The 23,540-nt window shown below is 36.8% G+C and overlaps 1 pseudogene; it reads left to right on the top strand.

Moving 5' to 3' along the window:
• The first annotated feature begins 462 nt into the window (after window positions 1-462).
• Window positions 463-23,278, top strand: LOC129471336 (protein FRG1-like; annotated as a pseudogene).
• Window positions 23,279-23,540: the final 262 nt, after the last annotated feature.

Genomic DNA, 23,540 nt, shown 5'->3' with positions numbered 1-23,540 from the left:
ACACGCGCCACCATCACCCTCCACCTCAGCCCACATTCCCACAGCACTCGCGATGTCTGCGGCCCTCAATATGGCTCTTCATTCTATATTAGGGTATTTCCTGCTTGTTTCCTGCACACACAGTCGCCCGAGGCACAGCCCCGAGTGACCCGTGCACGAATGGCCTGCGCTTCCAGCCGCGCTGCCGCAGGCCGGCGAGGGCAGCCGGAGCCGCTTCCCGCCCCGGCGGGGACCGTCGCCAGCCCGCAGCCCTAGCGGGAGGCGGTTCCACAGCGCGCTCGGAAGCCCCGCCACCGGCAGCACCGGCGCCTCTGGTGGGCTTTCCTCCCTTCAGGGAGGCGTGAATCCTCAGGGGCTCCTCGAGAGGGCGCCAGGGAGCCGCTGCGCACGGACACCTTTCGGCCACCTTAGGGCACCTTTCCGCCGTAGCCCCCGCTGGCAGAAACCCGGAAGTGGAACTCTCAGCCATTCAGCATTTCGGTGAAGACGGAGGCGGGTTCTGGAGAGAGGTACCCTGTCAGAGAGTGTTTACTTCGCCTCCACTTCTGTTTCTCCCCGCCCTGATGCTGCTCCGGGTCACATACTCGTCCTGAGCCGGCTTCAGCCTCTCTGCGCAGAAGTCTCCCGGAGCCATGGCCGTGTACTCCTATGTGAAGTCTACCAAGCTCGTGCTCAAGGGAACCAAGGCAAAGAGGTGGGTCCTGCAACTCGGGCGGGAGCCTCCTCCGTTCTTTTCGGACGCACTCCACCCCCGCGAGTCCGGTGGAAGCCATGGCGGGGAGAGCCGGCTTCGTGGCCTCCAAGGCTTCGCCCTGGCCTCTGTCCAGGCTGGACGGAGGCCGGACCGCGGCTTCTGGTACCTGTGCAGAGAGGGGCAGCCTCCCGCGTGGACGACCCTGGAAACAGGGTAGACGGACGGGTGACCAATGACCCCGTTCCCACGAGTTTGCGTCCCCTGAGGCATCTCTCCAGGCCTCTGCCTGGAGGGTCTGTGTCAGTCTGATTTCGTAGTTCATGATAATAACTTCCTTTATTAGGGATTATTCTTTTCTCCATTGTCTCTTCCTAGGAAACTTATTAATTTTTTCTAACCTAATATGTAGAGTGAAACCAGGATGAATCACACAGTGGTTGAGGTGTATATGGGCTTTGATAGGGATATGGACTCGAACCTGCACTCTGTCATTTACTGATTTTGTAATTTGTGGCAAGTTGATTAATATGTCTGAACTTCCATTTACTCATTAAGAGATCAAATATCTTTGAATCTCCGTTTAGACATTTATACTTTAAGATGATTTTTTATACTTTTAGAAGACTGTGAGAATTAAATGAGAGAACATATATGCAGTAAATAAATTGAGCCAAATGTGAGGAGGAGGTCGTGGTGGTAATTTATTAGCTCTTTAGGAAAAAAAATACCTATGCACTCATATCCCCGCTTTTTTAACTGGCAGATTTGCCCGAGGTTGACTGTACATACAGATGTTGAGCATTTTCTCCTGGTCTCCATGATAAACAGAGGTTTTGGTACTTTTAGGTGAGATGGAAAGAAAGTATCAAGGAGTGAGCTGAAGCCACTGGCCTTGAGAACCCTGTCTAGGAGTCTGGCCTCATGAAGATGCCAGAATAAACGACAGGTATATCCTGAATAAATGTGAGATTTTTACTCTGTGAATTTCCTGTGAGGAGAGGAGAGTTATCTTCTGAAAACTTTATGACGAAAACACAGACAAGAGTGTCTTAAGATTATCGTAATAATCATAATTAATGCTTATATAGCACTTTCAATGTGCCAAGAAATTGTCGTAGGCCCTTCAGACGTTAACTTTTTTCAAATCGCTGTTGGTTTTTTTCCTTTTTTCTATTGAGCTGTAATTCATAATTATAAAATTCACCCTTTTGTACAGTCAGTGGTTTTTAGTATACATTCAAGAGATTCACCACTGTCTAGTTGCTCAGCATTTTCATCATCTCAGAAGGAAACGTCTCCCTACCCATTAAGGCAGTCAAATCCCATCCTCCCCCTCTGCTAGTCCTTGGCAACCACTAATACTCTGTCTATGTGAAATCGCCTATTCTGAATATTTCTTAAGAAAGAAATCATGCAACATGTGGCCTTTTGTATCTGGCTTCTTTCTCTTATAACATTCTTGAGGTTCATCATTGTTGTAGCACTTGTTCCTTTTATGGCTGCATAGTATTCCATTGTATGGATGTAACATTTCTTTCATTCATTCATCAGTTGATGAACATTTGGGTTGTTTCCCTTTTTTGGCTATTGTGACTAATGCTAGTGTGAATATTCTTATGTAAGTATTTTTCTGGGCGTATGTTTTCATTTCCCTTGGGTATACATACTTAGCGGTAAAATTGCTGGGTCATGTGGTAACTCTTTAACTTTTTGAGGAACCCCAAACTGTTTCCTGTAGATGCTGCACCATTTTACGTTTCCACCAGCAATGTGTGAAGGTACATATTACCTCTTAAACCTCACAATAGCCTTAAGAGTTAGGTTAAGTTATTATCCTAATTTTTTAAGTGGGGAAACTGACTCACAGAGAGATTCAGTACCTTTTCCAAAAATCACAGAGCTAAGAAGCGAAGGAATCAGGATTTAAAATCTGGCAGTGTGGCTCTACAATCTGCTTTGAACTCTAACATAATATGTACAAAGCCTGAAGCAACTTCTCAGTAGTGTATTTAAGAGGGCATAGCAATGTAAGTCTTCCTAAATCAATAACTTATAAACAAAACAGCTTAAAAGACTTCCACGTTTCAATCTTACGATATTTATCATACAAATTAATATACCTAAACTCATCTATATAAATTATGTGCTGTAGTAAGAGGAAAAAGAGCAAAGATAAGAAGAGAAAAAGAGAAGAAGATGAAGAAACCCAGCTTGATAGTGTTGGTGAGTCACATTTCAGTGCTCTATTCTGAAAAAAGTTAACGTTTCTTGAGATCTCATTGAAAATATTTTCCTAGTTAGAAATTTATGATGTATTCCTATTCGTCTTAAAGTGCTTAAATATTACCTACAGTTATAAATTCCATTTATTCTTTAGCACAGTAGATGCTACTGATGCCTTTGCTTCATTCTCAGGAGAGAAAAATTTTAACTGTCTGACTTAGTAGGCACTATTAGACTGCTTAATAGCTGGAGATTCTGATACATAATTTTAAAGTCCTAATGTAAATGTTATTCAACCAAATATATTTTACAAGTTATTTTCTTTGCACATGTATGCATTTTAATTGTAGAAGTCGGTTGTCTCTTAAAGGAAGTATCTTCACAGGAAAAATCATTATTTTGTGAACTCTGAAATGAATGAAAATCTTAAATACAACATCAGGGTAGCCTGTAAATGATGCTAGAAATAAACTGACCTAAACACACTTAACCAGCCTATTTTCCGTTTAGTTCTTTCCATACATTTTTTTTTCTCTTTTAAAACTTGGCAAGTTGCATTTTGAATCTTCATAAATTATGGTAACTTAAAAAATATATAAAATATGGAATGATATAAAGCTAATGTTCTGGAAGAATCATTGCTTTCAAAATGGCAAATCAACAATTCTAAAGTTAGGGTAGATATCTAGGGTAGATATGTAGATGTGGAATTGCTGTGTCAAAGGATAGGTGAATGTTTAACCATATAAGAAACTGCCAAAAATTTTCTAAAGTGGTTGTGCCATTTTACTCTCCCACCAAGAATGAGATAGTGCTCCAGTTACATCCTTGCCAAGAGTTGATGGTGTTATCAGTCTTTTCTCCCTGTCTGAGTTTTACCTTTTCAGTTTCTTAATGGTGGTTTTTGGATGAGCAGCTTTTTTTTTTTTTTTTTTTTGAGGCAGTGTCTCACTCTGTCTCCCAGGCTAGAGTGCAGTGGCGCGATCTTGGTTCACTGAAAGCTCCACCTCCCAGGTTCACGCCATTCTCCTGCCTCAGGCTCCCGAGTAGCTGGGAGTGCAGGTGCCCACCACCACGCCCGGCTAATTTTTTGTGTTTTCAGTAGCAACGGGGTTTCACCGTGTTAGCCAGGATGGTCAGAAGCTTTTAATTTTTATAAAGCTTAATTTATTTTTTTCTTTTATGGTTACTGCCTTATCTCTTTGATCTAAGAGATCTTTGCTTACCCCAAAGTCAGGAAAATATTCTACATTGTCTTTTAGAGGCATCATAGTTTTAGTTTTTATATTAAATCTGTCATTCATCTCAAATTAAATTTTGGCATGACGTTGTGAGTTCGGTTTCAAGATTTACTTTTTTTTTTTACATCTTGATAGCCAGTTGTGCCAGCACCACTGGTGTTTCCTTTTTCCATTAATCCACTTTGGTATCTTCATAATAAATCAATTAACTTTCTATGTATTGGTCTATTTCTGGACTCTGTTTTATCGATACGTTTGTCTGTTTTTCTGTTGGTATATTTCTCTTGATTGCTATAATTTCATGAAGTCTTGAGATCAGGTAGTGTGAGTCCTTCAACTTTGTACTTATTAACTATTAATTTATTAATTTCTACAGTGAAGCTTGTTGGATTTTCTCAAGAACTGTATTGAGTCCAGATCATTTGGGGGAGAATCAACATCTTAATATTGGGTCTCAATATTTCATAATTTTCAATGTAGCAGTCTTGCATGACTGTTTAAACATTTATTCTTAAGTATTTTATAATTTTACACTACTGTCAATAGAACCTTTGAATTTGATTTTCCAGTTGTTTGCTGTCAGTACGTAGATATGCAATTGATTTTTGTGTGGTGACTTTGTAGTCTGATAAGTCTGTTTCACTTATTACTTCTAGTGGTTTGCTTATATAGAAAACTAAGAAATTTGCAATTGTGTTTCCTGTGACTATCATTTTACTTCTTTCTTTCTAATCCTTGTGTCTTGTCTTGCTTTTTATTGCTTTATTATACTGTCCAGGACTTCCATAGTGTTGAACAGAAGTCATGAGAATGGGCATAATTGCATTGTTCCCAAGCTAAGGCAGAAAGCTTTCAGTAGTCCACCATATGGTATGATGTCTGTAGGATCTGCAGAGAAAACCTTTATCAAAATGAGGACATTCCCTTTAAACTTTTTTTCTTGGGAGTTTTTATTTTAGTGGTGTTTAATGCTGTCAGATGCCTCTTTCTGTATCCGTTAAGATGATTATACGGCTTTCTTCATTATGCCAATGAATTACATTGGTTTCATTTTCAATTTTTAAAGTAACTTTATATCCCTGAGATAAACCCCTCTTAGTTGTGGTGCGTTGTCCTTTGGGATATTGCTAGATTTGATTTCTAGGTCTTTGTGTGTTTTTTTTTTTAAGATTTCTATATTGGTGTTGATGGGAGATATTGGACTTTTGTATCCTTTTCTTGTAATATCTTTATTTGATTTTGGTGTCAAGGTGATATTGCGTGTCATAAAATTAGATGGAAAGTGCTGTCTCCTTTCCTATTTTTGGAAATAGCTGTGTGAGATGGGTATGATTTGTTCTTTACATGTTTGATAGAATTCACCAGTGAAGTCAACTGAACCTAGAGGGTTTTGTTTGGTTTGGTTTTAGTTTTTTTGTGGGAAAATTAAAATTTTTTAAGAGATATTTTCAGATTTTTCTGTTGTGTCAATTTTGGTAGTTTGTGTCGTTTAAGAAAATTTCATTTCATCTAAGTTGTTGGATTTATTGGCATAAAATTGTTCAGAATGTTCCTTTCTTTAATATGCTTTTAATATCCGTAGAATCTAATCTGTATTGCAGTCTCTTCATATTGGTAATTTGTGTTTTTGCTGTTATTTCCTGGATCAGTCAGTCTAGCTAGAGGTTTCTCAATTCTTTATAAGATCCAGAATCTAATCTGTATTGCAGTCTCTTCATATTGGTAATTTGTGTTTTTGCTGTTATTTCCTGGATCAGTCAGTCTAGCTGGAGGTTTCTCAATTCTTTATAAGATCATTTATTTTAGATCGTTAATGATCTTTTAGTACAGGTGTATTCAATCTTTTAGCTTCCCTGGGCCACAGTGGAAGGAGAAGTATTGTCTTGGGCCACACAGAAAATACACTAACGATAAGCTGATGAGCCAAAAAAAAAAAGCAAAAAAAATCTCATAATGTTTCAAGAAAGTTTATGAATTTTTGTTGGGCTGTATTCACAGCTGGCCCGGGCCACATGCAGCTATCAGGTTGGACAAGCCTGTTTCAGTATTACTTATTTTCTCTATTTTCATTTTCTATTTTATTTATTTTCAGTCTTTTTTTTCCTCCCTTTAACTTACTTTAAGTTCACTTTGCTCTTGTTTTATAGCTTCTTAAGAAGGGAGTTAGACCTCTTCATTCCACTTTAGTTTCAGTTATAGTCAACACATTTTGTTTTCATTTTCATTCCATTCAAAATATTATCTAGTTTTCCTTGTGATTTTTCTTTTTGTGGACACGTGAGTTATTTAGAAGTGTATTGTTTTTAATTTCTACTACATAGAGATATTATAGGTATGTTATTGTTGCTGATTTCTAATTCATTTATAGTATAGTTGGAGAACATACTTTCTTAGTGAATTTCCATGTACACTTGAAAAGAATGTGTATTCTGCTGATGTTGATTCAGGGTTTTTGTTTTTTTTGGAGATGGAGTCTCTCTGTTGCCCAACAGGCTGGAGTGCAGTGGTGCAATCTCAGGTCACTGCAACCTCTGCCTCCTAGGTTCAACTGAATCTCCTGCCTCAGCCTCCGGAGTAACTGGAATTACAGGCACCTGCCACCACACCCGGCTAATTTTTTAAATATTTTTAGTAGAGACAAGGTTTCACCATGTTGGCCAAGCTGGTCTCAAACTCCTGACCTCAAGTAATCTGCCTGCCTCAGTCTCCCAAATTGGTGGGATTCCAGGCATGAGCCGTGGTGCCCAGCCAGTTCAGTGTTCCTTAGATGTCTGTTAGGTCAACAGGTAGAGCTTGTGACTGTGCATATCTTCTGTGTCCTTACTGATTTTTTACTAATCCTACAGTGTATTGAGAGTTATATTAAAATCTCCAGCTGTAATTCTAGATCTGTCTACTTGAGCAGTTTTTGCTTAAAGTATTTTGAAGCTCTCATAAGATGTGTAGACATTTAGGATTGTTAAGTCTTCCTTATAAATTCAGTCTTTCATTTTCATAACAGTTTAACCTTATTTCTGTTAAATGTCTTGATGCCTAGTTAAATTATTTGACCACCCTTTTGCTCCTGTCAAGCCTGGGCCTTTGTTAGTTTGTGCTTATTTATTAGAGTTTTGCCCGTAGACTTCGACAGTGACTCTTACGCTAGGGAAGGTTCATCCTCATGGGCCTCAGCCACATGTTCCAGGTCTACTTGGTGAGTTCTCTGCACTCTGCTGTGTCCCAAATTTGTGTGATCTCTGGCATCTCCGGTCAGCCCTCAGAAGTGCCAGCCACTCTGCAGAGGCCTTGTGGAGCCTGCCTACTGAATGCACTCCCCCCAGCCCTTGGACCCAGACCTGCAGACAACTTTTGTATACTCTTTTGAGGCCGCACCTGTGTGTAGTTCCCTCTTCTCCAGTACTTATTCGCTAAACTCCCAACATATTAGCACTGCAAGACTCTCAGCTTAGTGAAATTGCCTCATTTCTGGAGGTCTCTACCTCTCTCCGTGTGGTCAAGAAACTGCCATTGGGCAGAAAACAGAAGTGTGTGTGAGATCTGCCTCCTGTGTTTTCCTGTTCTCAAATATCACAGTCCTGTTCTGCCTGTGTTCCAATCCCAAAAAACAGTTTCCTCAAATACTGTATCCAGTTTCAGTTTTCTGGTTGGTCATGGTGGGAGGGCAAGTCCATCTTGGCTGGAAGAGGAAGTCCTTCTGCGTCTTTTTCTCTTTGTCCTTCCACCTTCTTTTGCGTTGTGGATTTTCTAAACTTGCCGTATAAGTAAGCACGTGCCTATTTGTGAAGGGAAAGAAAAAAACCCTTTAATTTTTTAAAGCTGTTCTGTTAGGATCTGAAGGGATTGGTAAATAGGATGAAAGAAATTCTGTCTTTCACATGGAGAAAACCAAGTGTGACATTAATAAACACGAGCATGTCTGTAAGCAAACAGTTTCACTGAGCTCTGCTAGATTAAGAAGCAGTTGGGCTTATAATATCGTAGTTTGCAAAACACATATTTTATTTACCCAGGAACTAAAGCTAAGTCAGCTATGGGTTAATAGAAGGTCTGTGAAGGGTACTTAGACTACAGTAAGATTGGGGAAGAAAATTCCATTTCCAAATCTAAGATATATCATTCCTTTGTGCCAAGTACATAATAAAGGTAGAGATATAAGGGGGCCCTTAGCACGGAAGCACTGGGTTAGTCAGAAGGTGAGGTGAGCTGTCACACAGCCTTGATGCTAGAATGAGGGTGCCCTGGTAGTATCTTATCAGCCACAACACTGGTGCATCGGGCTTTTTTTTTTTTTTTTTTTGAGACAGGCTCTTGCTTTGTTGCTCAGGCTGGAGTGCAGTGACGTGATCATGGCTCAGTGCACCCTCGACCTCGTAGACTCAAGCAATCCTCTCACCTCAGACTCCCGAGTAGCTGGGACCACAGGTTCCTACCACCATACCCAGCTAATTTCTTAATTTTTTTGTAGAGATGGGGATCTCCTTTTGTTGCCTAGGCTGATTTTGAACTCCTGGGCTTAATTGATTCTCCTGCTTCCGCCTCTCAAAGTGCTGGGATTACAGGCATGCCAGATATATGTAAAATTCTAAACTATGTGAAAATATGTGAAAAGCTTTGTCATGCATTGTGAGACAATACAGCAGGAATATTTGACCATCTGCCTAAGGTTTAAAAGGAAATAACTTTAAGCATGTGTCTAAATAGCAAGTAATATTTTAGAGCGGATTCTCTTGAATTCAGCTTGGGGATCTGCAGCATATACAGAGCTTGAGCTGTAACCTGATATAGAAACAGGCAACTTCGGTGCCCGTGTTCTTAGGATCCATTGCTTTTTCACAGCTAAAACCCCAGAGTGGCACCGTTAAGTATTATGTTATGTTACTTTAGTCGTTAAACATATAAGCATACCTCCAAAGGCTGAATGGAGGCCACTTGCAGAAAATAGGCAGAATGCTCACATTTAATTCTTGATGATACTATATTTAGCTTTCTTATTCTTTGAAATCTCATTGAGAAAAAATACTGGCATCTGCACAAAGTAATTTCTTTTTCAGTTGACAATATTATAAGTAATGTTATTGTATCATTTCCCTACTTGGACAGAGTGTGAAAATTTTGAGGAGTTTGTCTGCCAGAAATTTCTTCTTCATTTGCAAAACATTAATGAGATATTATATTTAAACGATTTTATTTAATATTAAGGGTACTTGGTCAATGTGGCATAGAACATACAAAATAAATCTAACTTAAAATCATTAACTATTACATGTATAGGAAAGACTTGCTAATCATAACACTGTTGATAATGATTCTGAATAAAGCATTATTTATTTTCCTGAAAACGATTGTAGCTATAACTCAAGCATCTAAATTGCAATTAGTTTTATTGCTTTTTCATTGTCTTTAGCTGAAATTTTAATTTTGATTTTCTATTTCTCCATTGGTTTTGTGTGTGTGTGGAGGTAAAATATACAGAATATAGAATTTGCTAGTTTTTCTATTTTTAAATGTACACTTCAGTGGCATTTAAATACATGCACCATTTTACCTTCCCACCGGCATTGCACAGGGTTTCAGTTTCTACACATCCTGTCCAACATTTGTTTTTCTGGTTTTCTTGGTTTCTGTTTTTTGTTTGTTTGTTTGTTCTGATAATAGCATTCTAATGGGTGTGAAGTGGTATTGCATTATGGTTTTGATTTATATTTCCTTAGTGACTAGTGATGTTGTCTTTTTGAGTGCTTATTGGCCATTTGTATATCATCTTTGCAGCAATGTCCGTGTATATCCTTTGCCCAGTTTTGAATTGTGGTATTTGTCTTTTTGGAGTTCTCTTTATAGTCTGGATATTAATTCCTTATAATATATGTAGTTTACAAATATTTTCTCCATTCTCTGTGTTGCCTTTTACTCTGTTGACGGCAGTCCTTGATACAAAAAAGTTTTTAATTCTGATGAAGTCCGGTTTGTCTATGTTTTCTTTTGTTGCCTGTGCCTTTGATGTTCTATACAGGAAATCACTGCTGAATTCATTCTCATGAAGCTTTTCCAAACTATTCCATACATAAAAGAATATAATGAGTCCCCCATGTACCCGGGCCCCAGCATTAATTATCAATATTTTGCCAATCTCCTTTGATTTACACACACACCCACACACACATTTTTTCCTAGAAAATTTTAAGTAAAATCACAGATATTATGTCATTTTACCCATAAGTACATAAATGTACATTTCTTAATGTGATATATCTTTCTGTCATCACCTGTTTTCTTATTTTTATACATTATACTATGTCATTATCAGACCTTGTAAAATTAGCAAGAATTCCTTAATATGTCATATCCAGTTAATGATTGACTCATTTCTACTCTAGCTAAAGTACAATTTAGGAGGAGGTTTGAGGACATTTTTTAACATTAAGATATAAACTTTTATAACAACTGCTTAAATAATTGTTCCTAGAGTCTAACATTTCTATTGGCAAATTGGGATTTAGTATACATAGACATAGATTCTGCTCATTTTACTTTCAATCTAAAATCATAGTTAAGATTACTGGCCAGGAGCGGTGGCTCACACCTGTAATCCCACACTTTGGGAGGCAGAGGTGGGTGGATCACGATGTCAGGAGTTTGAGACCAGACTGGCCAATGTGGTGAAACCCCGTCTCTACTAAAAATACAAAAAAAATTATTCAGGCATGGTGGCAGGCGCCTGTAACCCCAGCTACTCAGGAAGCTGAGGCAGAGAATTGTTTGAACCCGGGAGGCGGAGGTCGCAGTGAGCCAAGATCACATCACTACACTCCAGCCTGGGTGACAGAGCGAGTCTCTGTCTCAAAAAAGAAAAAAAGATTGCTATGCTAGAAAGTCTTCCTATAGAGGCATTTTTAAGAAACATTATGATAGGCATTGCCTCTGGAAAGCAGGCATGAATAGATGGATGGGGTCCATCATGAGAGAGACCGTTCTCTATATATCACTTTATACTTTCACATGTTGCCTTTTGTTTTGTTTTGGTCCTTTTTTGAGACAGGACCTTGCTGTGTCACTCAGGCTAGAGTGCAGTGTCGTGATCATAGCTCACTATAACCTTGAACTCCTGGGCTCAAGTGATCCTCCTTCCCCAGCTCCCCGAGTACCTGGGATTACAGGCATGCACCCCCGTGCACGGATGTATGTTGCTATTTTGTGTTTTAAAAACCTAATCCTGACTGTGCTGGTAGTCGCATGAATCTGTGCACATACATGCAAACAAGTACATGTAAAACTGGTGAAATCTGAATAAGGTTCATGGATTATATCAATGTCAGTTTCCTGATTCTGACAGTGTATGATACTTATGGAAGATGTCATCATTGAGACAAAGTGAGTAAAGGATATGTGAGATCTTTGTATTATTTCTTACAACTGCAAAATAAAAAGGTTTTAAAACTAAGTTATATTAACAAAAAAAGAACTCTGTTTCAAAACTAAAATATAAAGTTGAAATATTGATTTTATTTTTTAGGAATCTGGTGGACAGTAAAAAACTTTGGTGAAATTTCAGGAGCCATAGCCATTGAAATGGATGAGGGAACCTATATACATGCACTCGACAATGGTCTTTTTACCCTGGGAGCTCCACACAAAGAAGGTTTGGGTCTGGAAGGGAAGAGGCTGCCACAGGTATAGATTTTAGGACATTCATTCACTTAGGCCAAACTCTGACTAGTCTCAAACATTTTCCAAAGGAATGGAACCATTGCATTTGACTCTTCCATTTTTTTTAATTCCTTAATATTTCCCAGCCATTGGCAAGTCCCTCTTTCTAATATAAACATTTGAAAACATTCCGTATAGTTCCAGAAGAGTATCTTTGGAAATCAAAACAAGATTAATAATTAAAATAGTAAGTGGAAAGAAAAAAGAAAACCTATTTGAGTCAAAATGTTTGAATTTCTTTTTTATTCAGACCTATTGCCAAAACTAACCTGGGTGCGTTTAACAATTTGAAGTTTCCTCATTTTCTTTAGCCCATTAGAGGAAGCACTAATGAGATATGAAGTAATTAGAAGATAAAAAGCAGTATCATTTGGTCAGCAAAGCCATCCCTTGAATAAATGAAAGCATTTAGCTTTTTAAATAAGTGCTTATTTATGATTGTATTTTAAAACATAAAGAGAAGCTATCTCAAAAGTAATTAAATAAGCATTATATCACCCTGTCTTACTCAGCATATAAAATTAGCACTGTAGTTAAAAGAAGACAAAATAGATCTTGATTCCAAAGATACAGTATTTCAATGACATCAGTATATCTGAATATTCTTACATTTAATTGCAGAAGAAAATAGCCACATTTTTTAAAGCAAAATAATGTCTTTATATTTATAGCAAATGTCAAATTTATTTTCAAATGTTTTTTTCTCCAATAGTTGGTGAGGGCCCTAGTCCTCCAGAGCAGTTTGCAGCTATCAAATGATCTGATTCCAGGTGAGCTTATGTTGTAATATAATTAGTAATCAGTTATTTTAAAAATTTAATTATATTCATTAAAAATTTTAGTATCTGTCTTAAGCCCACAGGGTAATTTTGATATAAAAAACAAAATAGCTTTTTTGAAAAATAGATTTTGTGATCTACATTTAGTGGGTTTCCTATCAATATATAATGCTAGGCTGGAATAAAAAATATGTAAGTTAAAAAGTGAAGATAAATAATTTCACACACTGAATAAGATAGATTAAAAAATAAATCAAATAGTACAAAACCTGGTTCACTGTTGCTATGATATTTAAACTCACTGTTTGGAAGTCCAAAGGCAAACAGGAAGACTAAAAAAAGGAATATTGTTGAAACCAGCAGAGAATGTTACAGAATCATAACGACCAAAAGAATATTTTTACTCACTATTTTTGCAGTCATTTTATAAAGTAACCTTTTTTATTCTCACCTTGTGCAAAAGTATAGAATGATTCTTTGGGTAGAAGATACTGAAAGTGAATTTACATATTTTAGTAATTGGTTACATCAATATGATAATGATTTCTGTTATATAATCATTAATGTATAAAGGACTAAAAGTCAATTTTGGCATCCCAGGGGATTCTCGGTAAGGTAAAAGATTAGAAATCATAATTTTAAAAAATCACATTTAGATGATTATTTCTGTACTTTCTTTGAAAGTCTGATAAGTATGGTGAAAGACAAAGAATAAAAGCAGAGGAAGAAAAAATTCAATAGTTTTAAACTGCTTTATAATTATAAACAAAAAAGGATTATAAAGAAAATTAACTGACAAATGAGCAAAATATTTGCAATAATCTTAATAGGCAGTGAGTTCTTACTTTTCATATGTATCTTATGTAGAATTCATAGCACTGAAGACCCCAGTAGAAAAATTGAGATCAGATCTCAATAGAAAAATGGACAAGGGACATTACCAGATAATCTAAATACTAAAAAGGAAAGGAAAAGAAAAACAGTTGTTATTCTAGATGGCTACTAAAATGCAAATTTATAGGATACTGTTTTTCATATCAGGTTTTCAAGTATTTTTTTAAAGTCATAATGTTTAAAAATTCCGTGACACAAAACATACTCTGTTAATTAGAGGTAAGAATGTAAATGGAAGCAGCATTTTCTGGAAAACAGTTTGATGACATAAGAACTTTATACTCTTCGATCCAATTATTTCTAGGAATATTTTCTAAGGATAAAGCAGTTTTATGTACAGAATAGATGTACATAGAACTATTTATAATAAGAGAAAAAGATTTAGTAATATATTATTGAAGTTTATAACTAGAGAAGTATAATTGAAGAATGATGAATTTCGAAAATATTTGTTATGTAATATATAAGGTACAATGTTTATATTAAAAAAGCACAATATAAAACTAAATTTAAAACTGCACTGTCCAACATGGCAGCAACTAGTCACATGTAGCTTTTTTTTTTTTTTTTTAAGGCACAGAGTCTCACTCTGTCACCCAGGCTGGAGTGCAGTGGTGCGACCGTATCTCACTATAACCTCAAATTTCTGAGCTCAAGCAATCCTCCTGCATCAGCGTCCCAAGTAGCTGGTATTACAGGTGCACACCACCATGCCCAGCTAATTTTTTAAATTTTTTGTAGAGATGGGGTCTCACTGTGTTGTCCAGGCTGATCTTGAACTTCTTGCATCAAGCAATTCTCCCATTGGCTTCCCAAAGCACAGAGATTACAGGAGTGAGTCACCACTGAGTTACATGCAGCTTTTGAACACTTGGAATATGTCCAGTCTGAAATTTTAGATATGTACACACCCACACACATACACATGTCCTGTTTTGATGTTCTATAATTAATTTTCTCTCATTTTTTAACTTTTATCTATCTTATTAATGTACAGAATCGCCCTGAAATCTGGCTATGGACAATATCTTGGTATAAATTCAGATGAATTTATTGTTGGGCGTTCAGATGCAATTGGACCAAGAGAACAGTGGGAAACAGTCTTTCAAAATGTAAGTGCTGTTATTGTTTATAAAAGCTTCCTGTCAGTTTAACAGAAAGTCTGTAACAATCATAATATATTTACAAAGAAAAAGTAGGATGCAATACTATAATACATTAAATTGGAATAAATCAATAAGAACATAGAGCCTTAAAGAGATCTCAAAATAGAGTGCAACAAAAATAGTATTAGTACTTTTGCCCACAATTATTTCTGTGTACCCTTATTGCCTAGATATGGATCTCATTTCCATTAAAGAACCAGTCAACTTTAGGTCTCAGAGTAGGAAAACAGAATAGTCCCTAAGTATCTTCTTTGTAGCAGAAATCATGGATGCTTTCAGAAACATTCGAGACTGTCAGTGAACAGTGGAGCTTGCTAAGACCAAGTTGCTACAATTTGTGCATAAAATAAATAATGGTTCATTGAAGTAAATTATCTCTAAAAGACTTTCAGTTCATAAGCTTAAAATAGTGTACGAAAAGATAGTTTTAATCTAAGAAGAAAAAAGATACTAATTCTTAATTTTAATAAGTAGACAGTTGTAGTATATGGATGTTTTGTTAAATCTTTGTTGATACAGAATACATAATTTCCTTTTTCTCTTGTGTGAGCAGTAAAGATTGAACAAAAATATGTGCTAAACAGTCTTTAAAAGGTAGATAACTATATCAAAAACAGTAAGGACCAACAGGCAGCACGCAGAACAAGCAAATAGAAGATAAGCTCAGCCTGAGTAGCAGCTTTGGTAGTCTACACTAATGAACTGAAAATAGGAACTCCGAGTGTTTTCTAAGATGACAGATTAAAAAAACATCCCCCCAGAAAGAGGTAATCACTTAGACTGATTTCCTCATCCCCTAGGATAAAATCTTAAGTCAGTGACTTGAAAACTATTTTGACCCAACCCATTGAGAAATGCATTTTTACATTGCAGCCCAGCACACACACATGTATAACTAAAGCAAGAGTTGTGCTTAACAATACTTATCCCTGTGTTATGCATCTTGATATTTCTTATTCTCTTTTACCCCTTCCTCTGTGTGTCTGTGTGTATTCCTTCCCCCACCCCCCATACCGTTCAGGAAACACTACATTGAACCACTACATTGATTTCATGACCCGCTAATATGTTGCAACCCCTTTGAGATGATACTACTAGTTATGATAAGATACTTGTAATAAAAGTTACACCAGTAGAAAAGGCCAATATATCCTAAGGCCTTAGATGATGACTTAGGTAGTACTAATAATACAACACTTTAGGAAAGTTCATTTCATTTTATTTTTAGGAAGGACACTAAGTGTCAAAAATTTAAATTTAAATGAAAGAGGGTCTTAAAACTCTATTGCAAAAAGGACTCAGCTGAATAATCTGTGGCACAGGTTTAAATCGTCTTGGACCACCCTGCCATGTTCCAGGGCTCACCAGGAGCCATCCAGATGAGAGACCACCCAGCCCTTGTGACCTTGACTAAGAAATTAAATCCATGTTATCAGCACTTTTTTAACTGGATGTGATATAAAGTTAACACATTTTGTAATCATCGTATTTATAAATATTTTGTCTAAATGTTATGGTATTCCAAGTTTTCCAAAAGAATCAACCAAATACAAGTTATAAACATTATATTTGTTAAGGGAGTTAAGCTAACCAAATTTATAACCCAGATTTAGATACACAAGAAAATCAGTCTTTAATGTTTTGTTTAATAGAAAGCAGTGTAAGATATCAAACATTAAAAAACTAAAAAAGTTTATGAATATTTTTACACACAAAAGTCCCTCAGACATTGATTCTTAAATTCAAATCACCAAAGGCATTGTATATACCTTTTCATGTTTTCTAATTCTGAAGAAAATAAATTTTGCTTAAAGTGCTAATATTTGAATAAAGTCCTACTAGGAAGATGCACTACAAATGTTTGTTGTGGTAATCTTTGAATAGTAAAATGATAGGTGATTTTGGTTTCCTTTTCTATATGTTGTTGTATTATATTTTTCAGGTTTTTCTCTGAGTTCTTTTCTTTGATTTTTAAATCAGTTAGGAAAAATTAATCCAGTCTAAACACTTAATATTTCTTCTACAAGAAATATCCTCATGGCTATTTTGTTATTTTGTTTCACTTAGGGGAAAATGACTTTACTGGCCTCAAATAGCTGCTTTATTAGATGCAATGAAGCAGGAGACATAGAAGCAAAAAGTAAAACAGCAGGAGAAGAAATGATCAAGGTAATGATATTTTATACAGATAACTCCATTCACACATGCGATGTGACTGTATCTCTTTAAAAATGTTAAATGGTCCTTTACTGTCACTTTAAAGATTTAGTTAATAGGTTTTTGTAATGTGGTGTTTCAAATAGACTCATTTTTAATTATAAATCCCATAGATTTATAATTAAAACGATGGCTCGTTTATACAATGTGGTAGAGAAATGAGTGCATCTAGGAGCTACCTTGCCATTATCTCCATGGATTAGTATCTTTTTCTGGTAGTTCCACATGCTCTTTTTAGGCTTTCATGTTCTTGTTTTCTTGCTTGTATTTTAAAATCTAATTTTTAAAATAGGTAACATGTACACGTGGTCCAATATTTTCAAATAAAAGCATGTGAAGACATACGCCTGCCATGCATCTTACTCACCTGTGTCCCAGCTCCTGTTCCTCTTTCCCTTTCTTTTTATAGCCTCTTAAAATTTCTTTATAAACATGTGAATATATTTATAATTTTCAACTGTTTTACACTAAAGGTAGCCTCCTCTGTAGTCTTCTAGACTTGATTTTTCTTAAAATCATATCTTGGAGTGTTTTCTACTATTAGTTTAAATGTAGGAAGTTTTTTCTTTCTCTTGCTTTTCCTCTCTTTCTTAACAGCCACGTAATATTCCATTTTAGGGATGCACCTTAATTTATTTAGTCTCTTATAGATGGAAATTTAGGCCGTTTCCAGTCTTTTGCTCTTATAAACAGTGCTGCAGTTCATAACATTGAATATGCATCAATTTGCAGATGTGCGGGTGGACCTGGAGATAAATTTCCACAAGGAGAATTACCAGGTCAGGGGTATATGCATTTGTATTTATGTAATGCTTGAGCCTCTGTGATGATAGTCACTTTATGAAACATAAAAAATCATAGCAGAACTTCTGGGGCCTTAGCCCTCACATTTTAAAAATATTTTTATTAATAGTACCAGACTTCTTTGCATTAGGAGAAACATTAATCACATAAAACATGATTTTTATTTTATTTTTAAAATTTGTGTGTGTCACTAAGCTGGAAATAAAAGTTCCTTATTCCAGGGTAAATTCCCTCATCTGTAGTCAGATGTGTTATCCATTGCACCACTGGCCTGTGCCCTCCCTAATGCTACTCTTTGTTTTACATCATTGTAAAGTTACACAGACATCTTCATATCAAGATGAAATTCTAAATAATACTGTTAATATAACCTAGATAAATCAAGTAGTTAATTGGAATTTGATGAAAACATTTAAGGCTTTTTTAGACTCACGAAAGCCACTGATCTTTAATTATGAACATATACCAAGATATGTCTGAAGAATAAATCCCCCCTTATTGACACATGGTTTTTCTGTTTCTTGGCATTCTGTCCCAGTACTGAGCATCCTGAACCTTGCTTTGTTTGTCTCTGTTGGGAATCACAGGTTGCATCCAGTCTGACCCATATTTGCTCTGTAAGGCATTGTGGGGGCCAGAGTGGAAGGCTCTAAGAGGGGGGCAAATGCCTTTTCTAAAATGCCTTTCATTCTTATTAGAGCATACAAATTTATGTTACATTTTTCTCTACTACCAGGGCAATTTAAAAGCATCTATCAAATCTCTGTATGTTCTTCATGTTAGTTTTCCGGTCATATGTTTGATTTTCTTTTAGAATAATCTTGATTTCAGATAATTTCAAATCTAAAGCTCAAACAATTTCAATCTAAAATGTAGGTATTTTCTTTGAGAAGTGAAATGTTATATTTTTTCATTGCGTGCATCCGGCACATGCGTTGTAGTCTTGAGTTTCCATAATGCCCCTGTGAGGTGGATGTGAGCTCAGCGTTACAGAAAAGAAGACAGCCTCTGACCCTTCTTACATCCTCGTGGTTTTTGTCAGTCAGTTCATGGAAATCACGGTGATTTCAAGGTGTGGTAAGACAGGATGTGTACCCAGGCCCAGCTGACTCCAGAGGCCACTCTCAGTATTTCATAGCACATTGCTTCTCCAGAAACAGGTCATTGGGGAAATGCAGATGGCTTTGTGACTTACATTTAATTTTATTTATATTTTATTGTATCACGTTTAAATTATTTTGCATCTGGATATCATCACAAAAGTGTTATTGAAGGCAACAATTGCAGATATATGTGCAGTGCTTTGCACTTAAACAAAGATAAAAAGATACTTACACAAAGATTGCGTTTTTCACTATTTAAAGCAATTTTCAGATGAAATACAAAGTTTTCTGGGTCTCTTTGGCTAGTCAAGTACCTGGAAGCTCTGAACAGTTATTATTTAGGACTCTTTTCCCTTACCATTTAATTGCAGGCTCTCCTAATCTCTGTCAGCCCTTCAATTTTATGACCTTGCCTTATCTACCAGAACACAGCTCCCTCTTATTAAAGGTAGCCTTGTGTTACCTCTGTCAGCCCTTCACCTTTATGACCAGAACACAGATCTCTCTTACTAAAGGTAGCCTTTTGTTACCTCTGTCAGCCCCTCTCCTTTATGACCACAACACAGATCCCTCTTACTAAAGGTAGCCTTTTGTTACCTCTGTCAGCCCTTCACCTTTATGACCAGAGCACAGATCCGTCTTACTAAAGGTAGCCTTGTGTTACCTCTGTCAGCCCTTCACCTTTATGACCACAAGAAAGATCCCTCTTACTAAAGGTAACATTGTGTTACAGGCCCTAGCACGGAATGTTTTCAGGTCTGGGACCCCTTTAATCAAAACTGTCACAAAGATGTCATTGGCACAAACACGTTATTTATCATCACTTTCTAAGCAGCCCTGGAACTGGACTCTGGCCACAGAGATCCCTTAGGAGACATGAGTCTTTACCATTGCCAATTGCCTGTTCTGTGGGTGATCCTAATTGTTGAATGCAGATCAATTAACTTATGACATGTGATAATAAACATCTATCCAAACTTAGGAGGATATAAGAAGCTAGTAAAAGAGGTGGGTTCCAATTAATTAAAAAAAAGTTGTGTAATGTTAAAAGTTTTAATACTTTGGTAATAGTCTCTGCAACATAAAATAGCTATTAAGCTTTCAGTCTGATCAAATGAACACTTGTCTACTAGGGATAATTTGATCCTAGTGTATTCACTTGGAGGACAAAAGTAAATTAGTTAATGATTGCTTTATTGCCTAGCAGGATCTGATGTGTAAAATGTTTCTGAAATAATTTTGTCTGTAGTGTTTCTGACACAAGGGCTTTGGAGGAAGCATGTGATAGCACTTACTCATATAGATTATATGTATGAAGTAAAAACACATAGCCAGAACCTTTTTCTGAATATAGTTGCTCAGTTAATTTTTTCCTCTGCGTAAGAAATCATCTCGAATGTTCTTATGTGATACCTAAAGTGGGGAAGATGGAAGATAAACATATAACCCATTGGATTCTCTTTTCCAATATCTAGATTAGACCCTGTGTTGAAAGAGAAACCAAGAAAAAAGATGGCATTCCAGAAGAAGGCAAAGGAAATGTAAAACAATATGAAATCAATTATGTGTATGTATTGTTTTCCTTTTAGACCTACAGATTTGACAGTGAAGTGCTTCTCAAAGTGCTTTCAAAATAAATTACCTAATTAGCTGGGGATGGTGGTACATGCCTATAGGCCCAGCTACTCGGGAGGCTGAGACAGGAGGATTGAGCCCAGGAGTTCAAGGCTGCAGAGAGCTCTGATCACCACTGCATTCCAGCCTGGGTGGCAGAGCAAGACCCTGTCTGAAAAAATAAAACTGACAAGAAGATACAACACAATGTGGCCTCTAGGACAGGCACTGAGTTAAATGCTTTTCTTTTCTTGAGGCTTCAGTTTTCCTAATCGTCCTACCAGCTCTCAAAGCTAGTCACTCAGGTTAGTCAATCTCTCTATTCATTCATAGAACGGGTGTGATGCCAGTCAAAGGCTGTGCTATGGCCAAGACACAGGGGACTCCAGCCAGTATGCCTTAATGGAAGTAGGGCCTTGTGCTACCCAGCCAATGAGTGGACCTCCTCGTGAGAGGTCACGAAGGTCATCTTTGTTGAAGAGCTCCAGCTTATTAAAAAAAAAATACAATTAGACCTTTTTATTTTTCTCCCCCAAGACGGAGTCTTGCTCTGTCCCCCAGACTGGAGTGCAGTGGCGTGATCTCGGCTCATCGCAACCTCTGCCTCCCAGGTTCATGTGATTCTCCTGCCTCAGCCTCCCGAGTAGCTGGGACTACAGGCGCACGCCACTACGCTTGGCTAATTTTTGTATTTTTGGTAGAGAAGGGGTTTCACCATGTTGGCCAGGCTGTTCTTGAACTGCTGACCTCGAGTGATGCGCCTGCCTTCGCCTCCCAAAGTGCTGAGATTGCAGGCATGAGCCACTGTGCCTGGCCTACAATTAGACTTTTTTAATAAGTGAAAAATTGACAGTATTTATAAATTTAATAGTAAATATGTATAATCAGAGTTTGAGGTATTTTTCAATGAAGACATTTTCTTTGCAGAAAGAAATTTCAGAGCTTCCAAGACCACAAACTTAAAATAGGTAAAGAAGACAGTGAAATTCTTAAAAAGGCTCGGAAAGATGGAATTTTGCATGAGATGCTTCTGGATAGGTAGCTATTTATTTACTTATTTCCACTATTTTCAGTAGCCAATAGAAATGGCATGTAGAAAACCTACATTCTCTTAAATTACTGTAGTTTTCACATTTTTGTCTTTATTTCTAATTTATGAGTGTGGCAATATTACCTAGCAAGGACATCATAACTTTGGGAAAAGACTGTCAGGAACGAATATCTAAAGTTATAACCGATTCTAACTATATACTTTAAGAAACTCAGATTTGACTGTATCTACTTCATAAATTTATCATTATCTTTTTATAACTATTAGAACCAGAATTAGAAAGAAGCAGTTTGACTAATATAAAAATTATGTGGATTCTGTTAGAGTAGTTCAGGTTCCTTAAAATAAGCATAGATCAACTAAAAAACTAAGTATAAAAGCTAAACAAGTGAAATTGAAGCAGTTTTATTGTAAGATTTGGAAGAGTGCAGGGTGTTTATCATAGCACATTATTAATATTTATTACTCTTCCTAGGTAGATAAGTAATGTCCTAGATTTATGACATAGAAAAACAGGTAGAGATGTTTAGCTGTGGGTATACAAGTATAAATCAATTAAGTGTGAGATTTTGATAATCACCAGCTGCTCATTCAATGCCTATGTTGCAAAGTTACTCTTTTTTGTTTGTTTGTTTTTGTTTTTGTTTTTGTTTGAGACGGAGTCTCGCTCTCTCACCCAGCCTGGAGTGCAGTGGCACGATCTCGGCTCACTGCAAGCTCCGCCTCCTGGGTTCAAGCCATTCTCCTGCCTCAGCCTCTCCAAGTAGCTGGGAATACAGGCGCCCGCCACCACGCCCGGCTAATTTTTTTTGTTGTTTTTTATTTTTAGTAGAGACTGGGTTTCACCCTGGTCTCGATCTCCTGACCTCGTGATCCGCCCACCTCGGCCTCCCAAAGTGCTGGGATTACAAGCGTGAGCCACCACGCCCGGCTGCAAAGTTACTCTTACCCTTTTTTTTTACATTACTTGATAAAGACAACGTTTAATTACATATTTCCTGTTAACTAGCTGGTAGAGTTCATACTTAAAGTCAGTAAATAATGTTAAGAATTTTTTCCAGCTGAGCAAATGAATATGTATCTAGTAAGAAATCAAGAAGAGGATATAAAATATAATCAGGATGTGAACTCTAAAACGGAATAAGCTCGATGTCTTCTAACTTTTATCACTTGTAATAAGACAGCATTCTCACCCTGTTAAATGGAAATTTAGAGCACCTTTAAATTCCGGAATAATTAAAATTGCTATTTGGATTGAACAAGCCCTTAGGCAACATTTATTGAGTATTAGGAAATCACTTTTATAAGATTAGAAACCATTTTTTATAGAAACCAAATTTAAAAGTATACATATTTTAATATAAGCGTTGTGGTAATAACCAAAATTGAACACAGTTTTAAAGCTTTTTGTATTTAGTAGCAGTTGAATATATATGGCATGTTTTACATAGATTAATTTTATTATTTTTCTTTGTTTAAACAGGAGAGCCAAATTGAAAGCTGACAGATACTGCAAGTGACTGGGATTTTTGTTTCTGCCTTATCATTTTGTGTTTTTTTCTGTGTTTGTTTTTTGTCCTCACGATAGTTAACTGAGAATGATGGTTTCCAGCTTCATCCATGTCCCTACAAACGACATGAACTCATCCATTTTTATGGCTGCATAGTATTCCATGGTGTATATGTGCCATATTTTCTTAATCCAGTCTATCATTGATGGACACTTGAGTTGGTTCCAAGTCTTTGCTATTGTGACTACTGCTGCAATAAACATATGTGTGCATGTGTCTTTATAGCTGCATGATTTATAATCCTTAGGGTATATACTCAGTAATGGGATGGCTGGGTCAAATGGTATTTCTAGTTCTAGATCCCTGAGGAATCACACACTGACTTCCACAATTGTTGAACTAGTTTACAGTCCCACCAACAGTGTAAAAGTGTTATTTCTCCACATCCTCTCCAGCACCTTTTTCCTGACTTTTTCATGATCGCCATTCTAACTGGTGTGAGATGGTATCTCACTGTGGTTTTGATTTGCATTTCTCTG

This window comes from Symphalangus syndactylus, chromosome 21 (assembly GCF_028878055.3).
Source record: "Symphalangus syndactylus isolate Jambi chromosome 21, NHGRI_mSymSyn1-v2.1_pri, whole genome shotgun sequence".
Classification (NCBI taxonomy): Eukaryota; Metazoa; Chordata; class Mammalia; order Primates; family Hylobatidae; genus Symphalangus; species Symphalangus syndactylus.
Note: the sequence above shows the minus strand (reverse complement) of the source record. Positions and strands in the feature narration are given on the sequence as shown.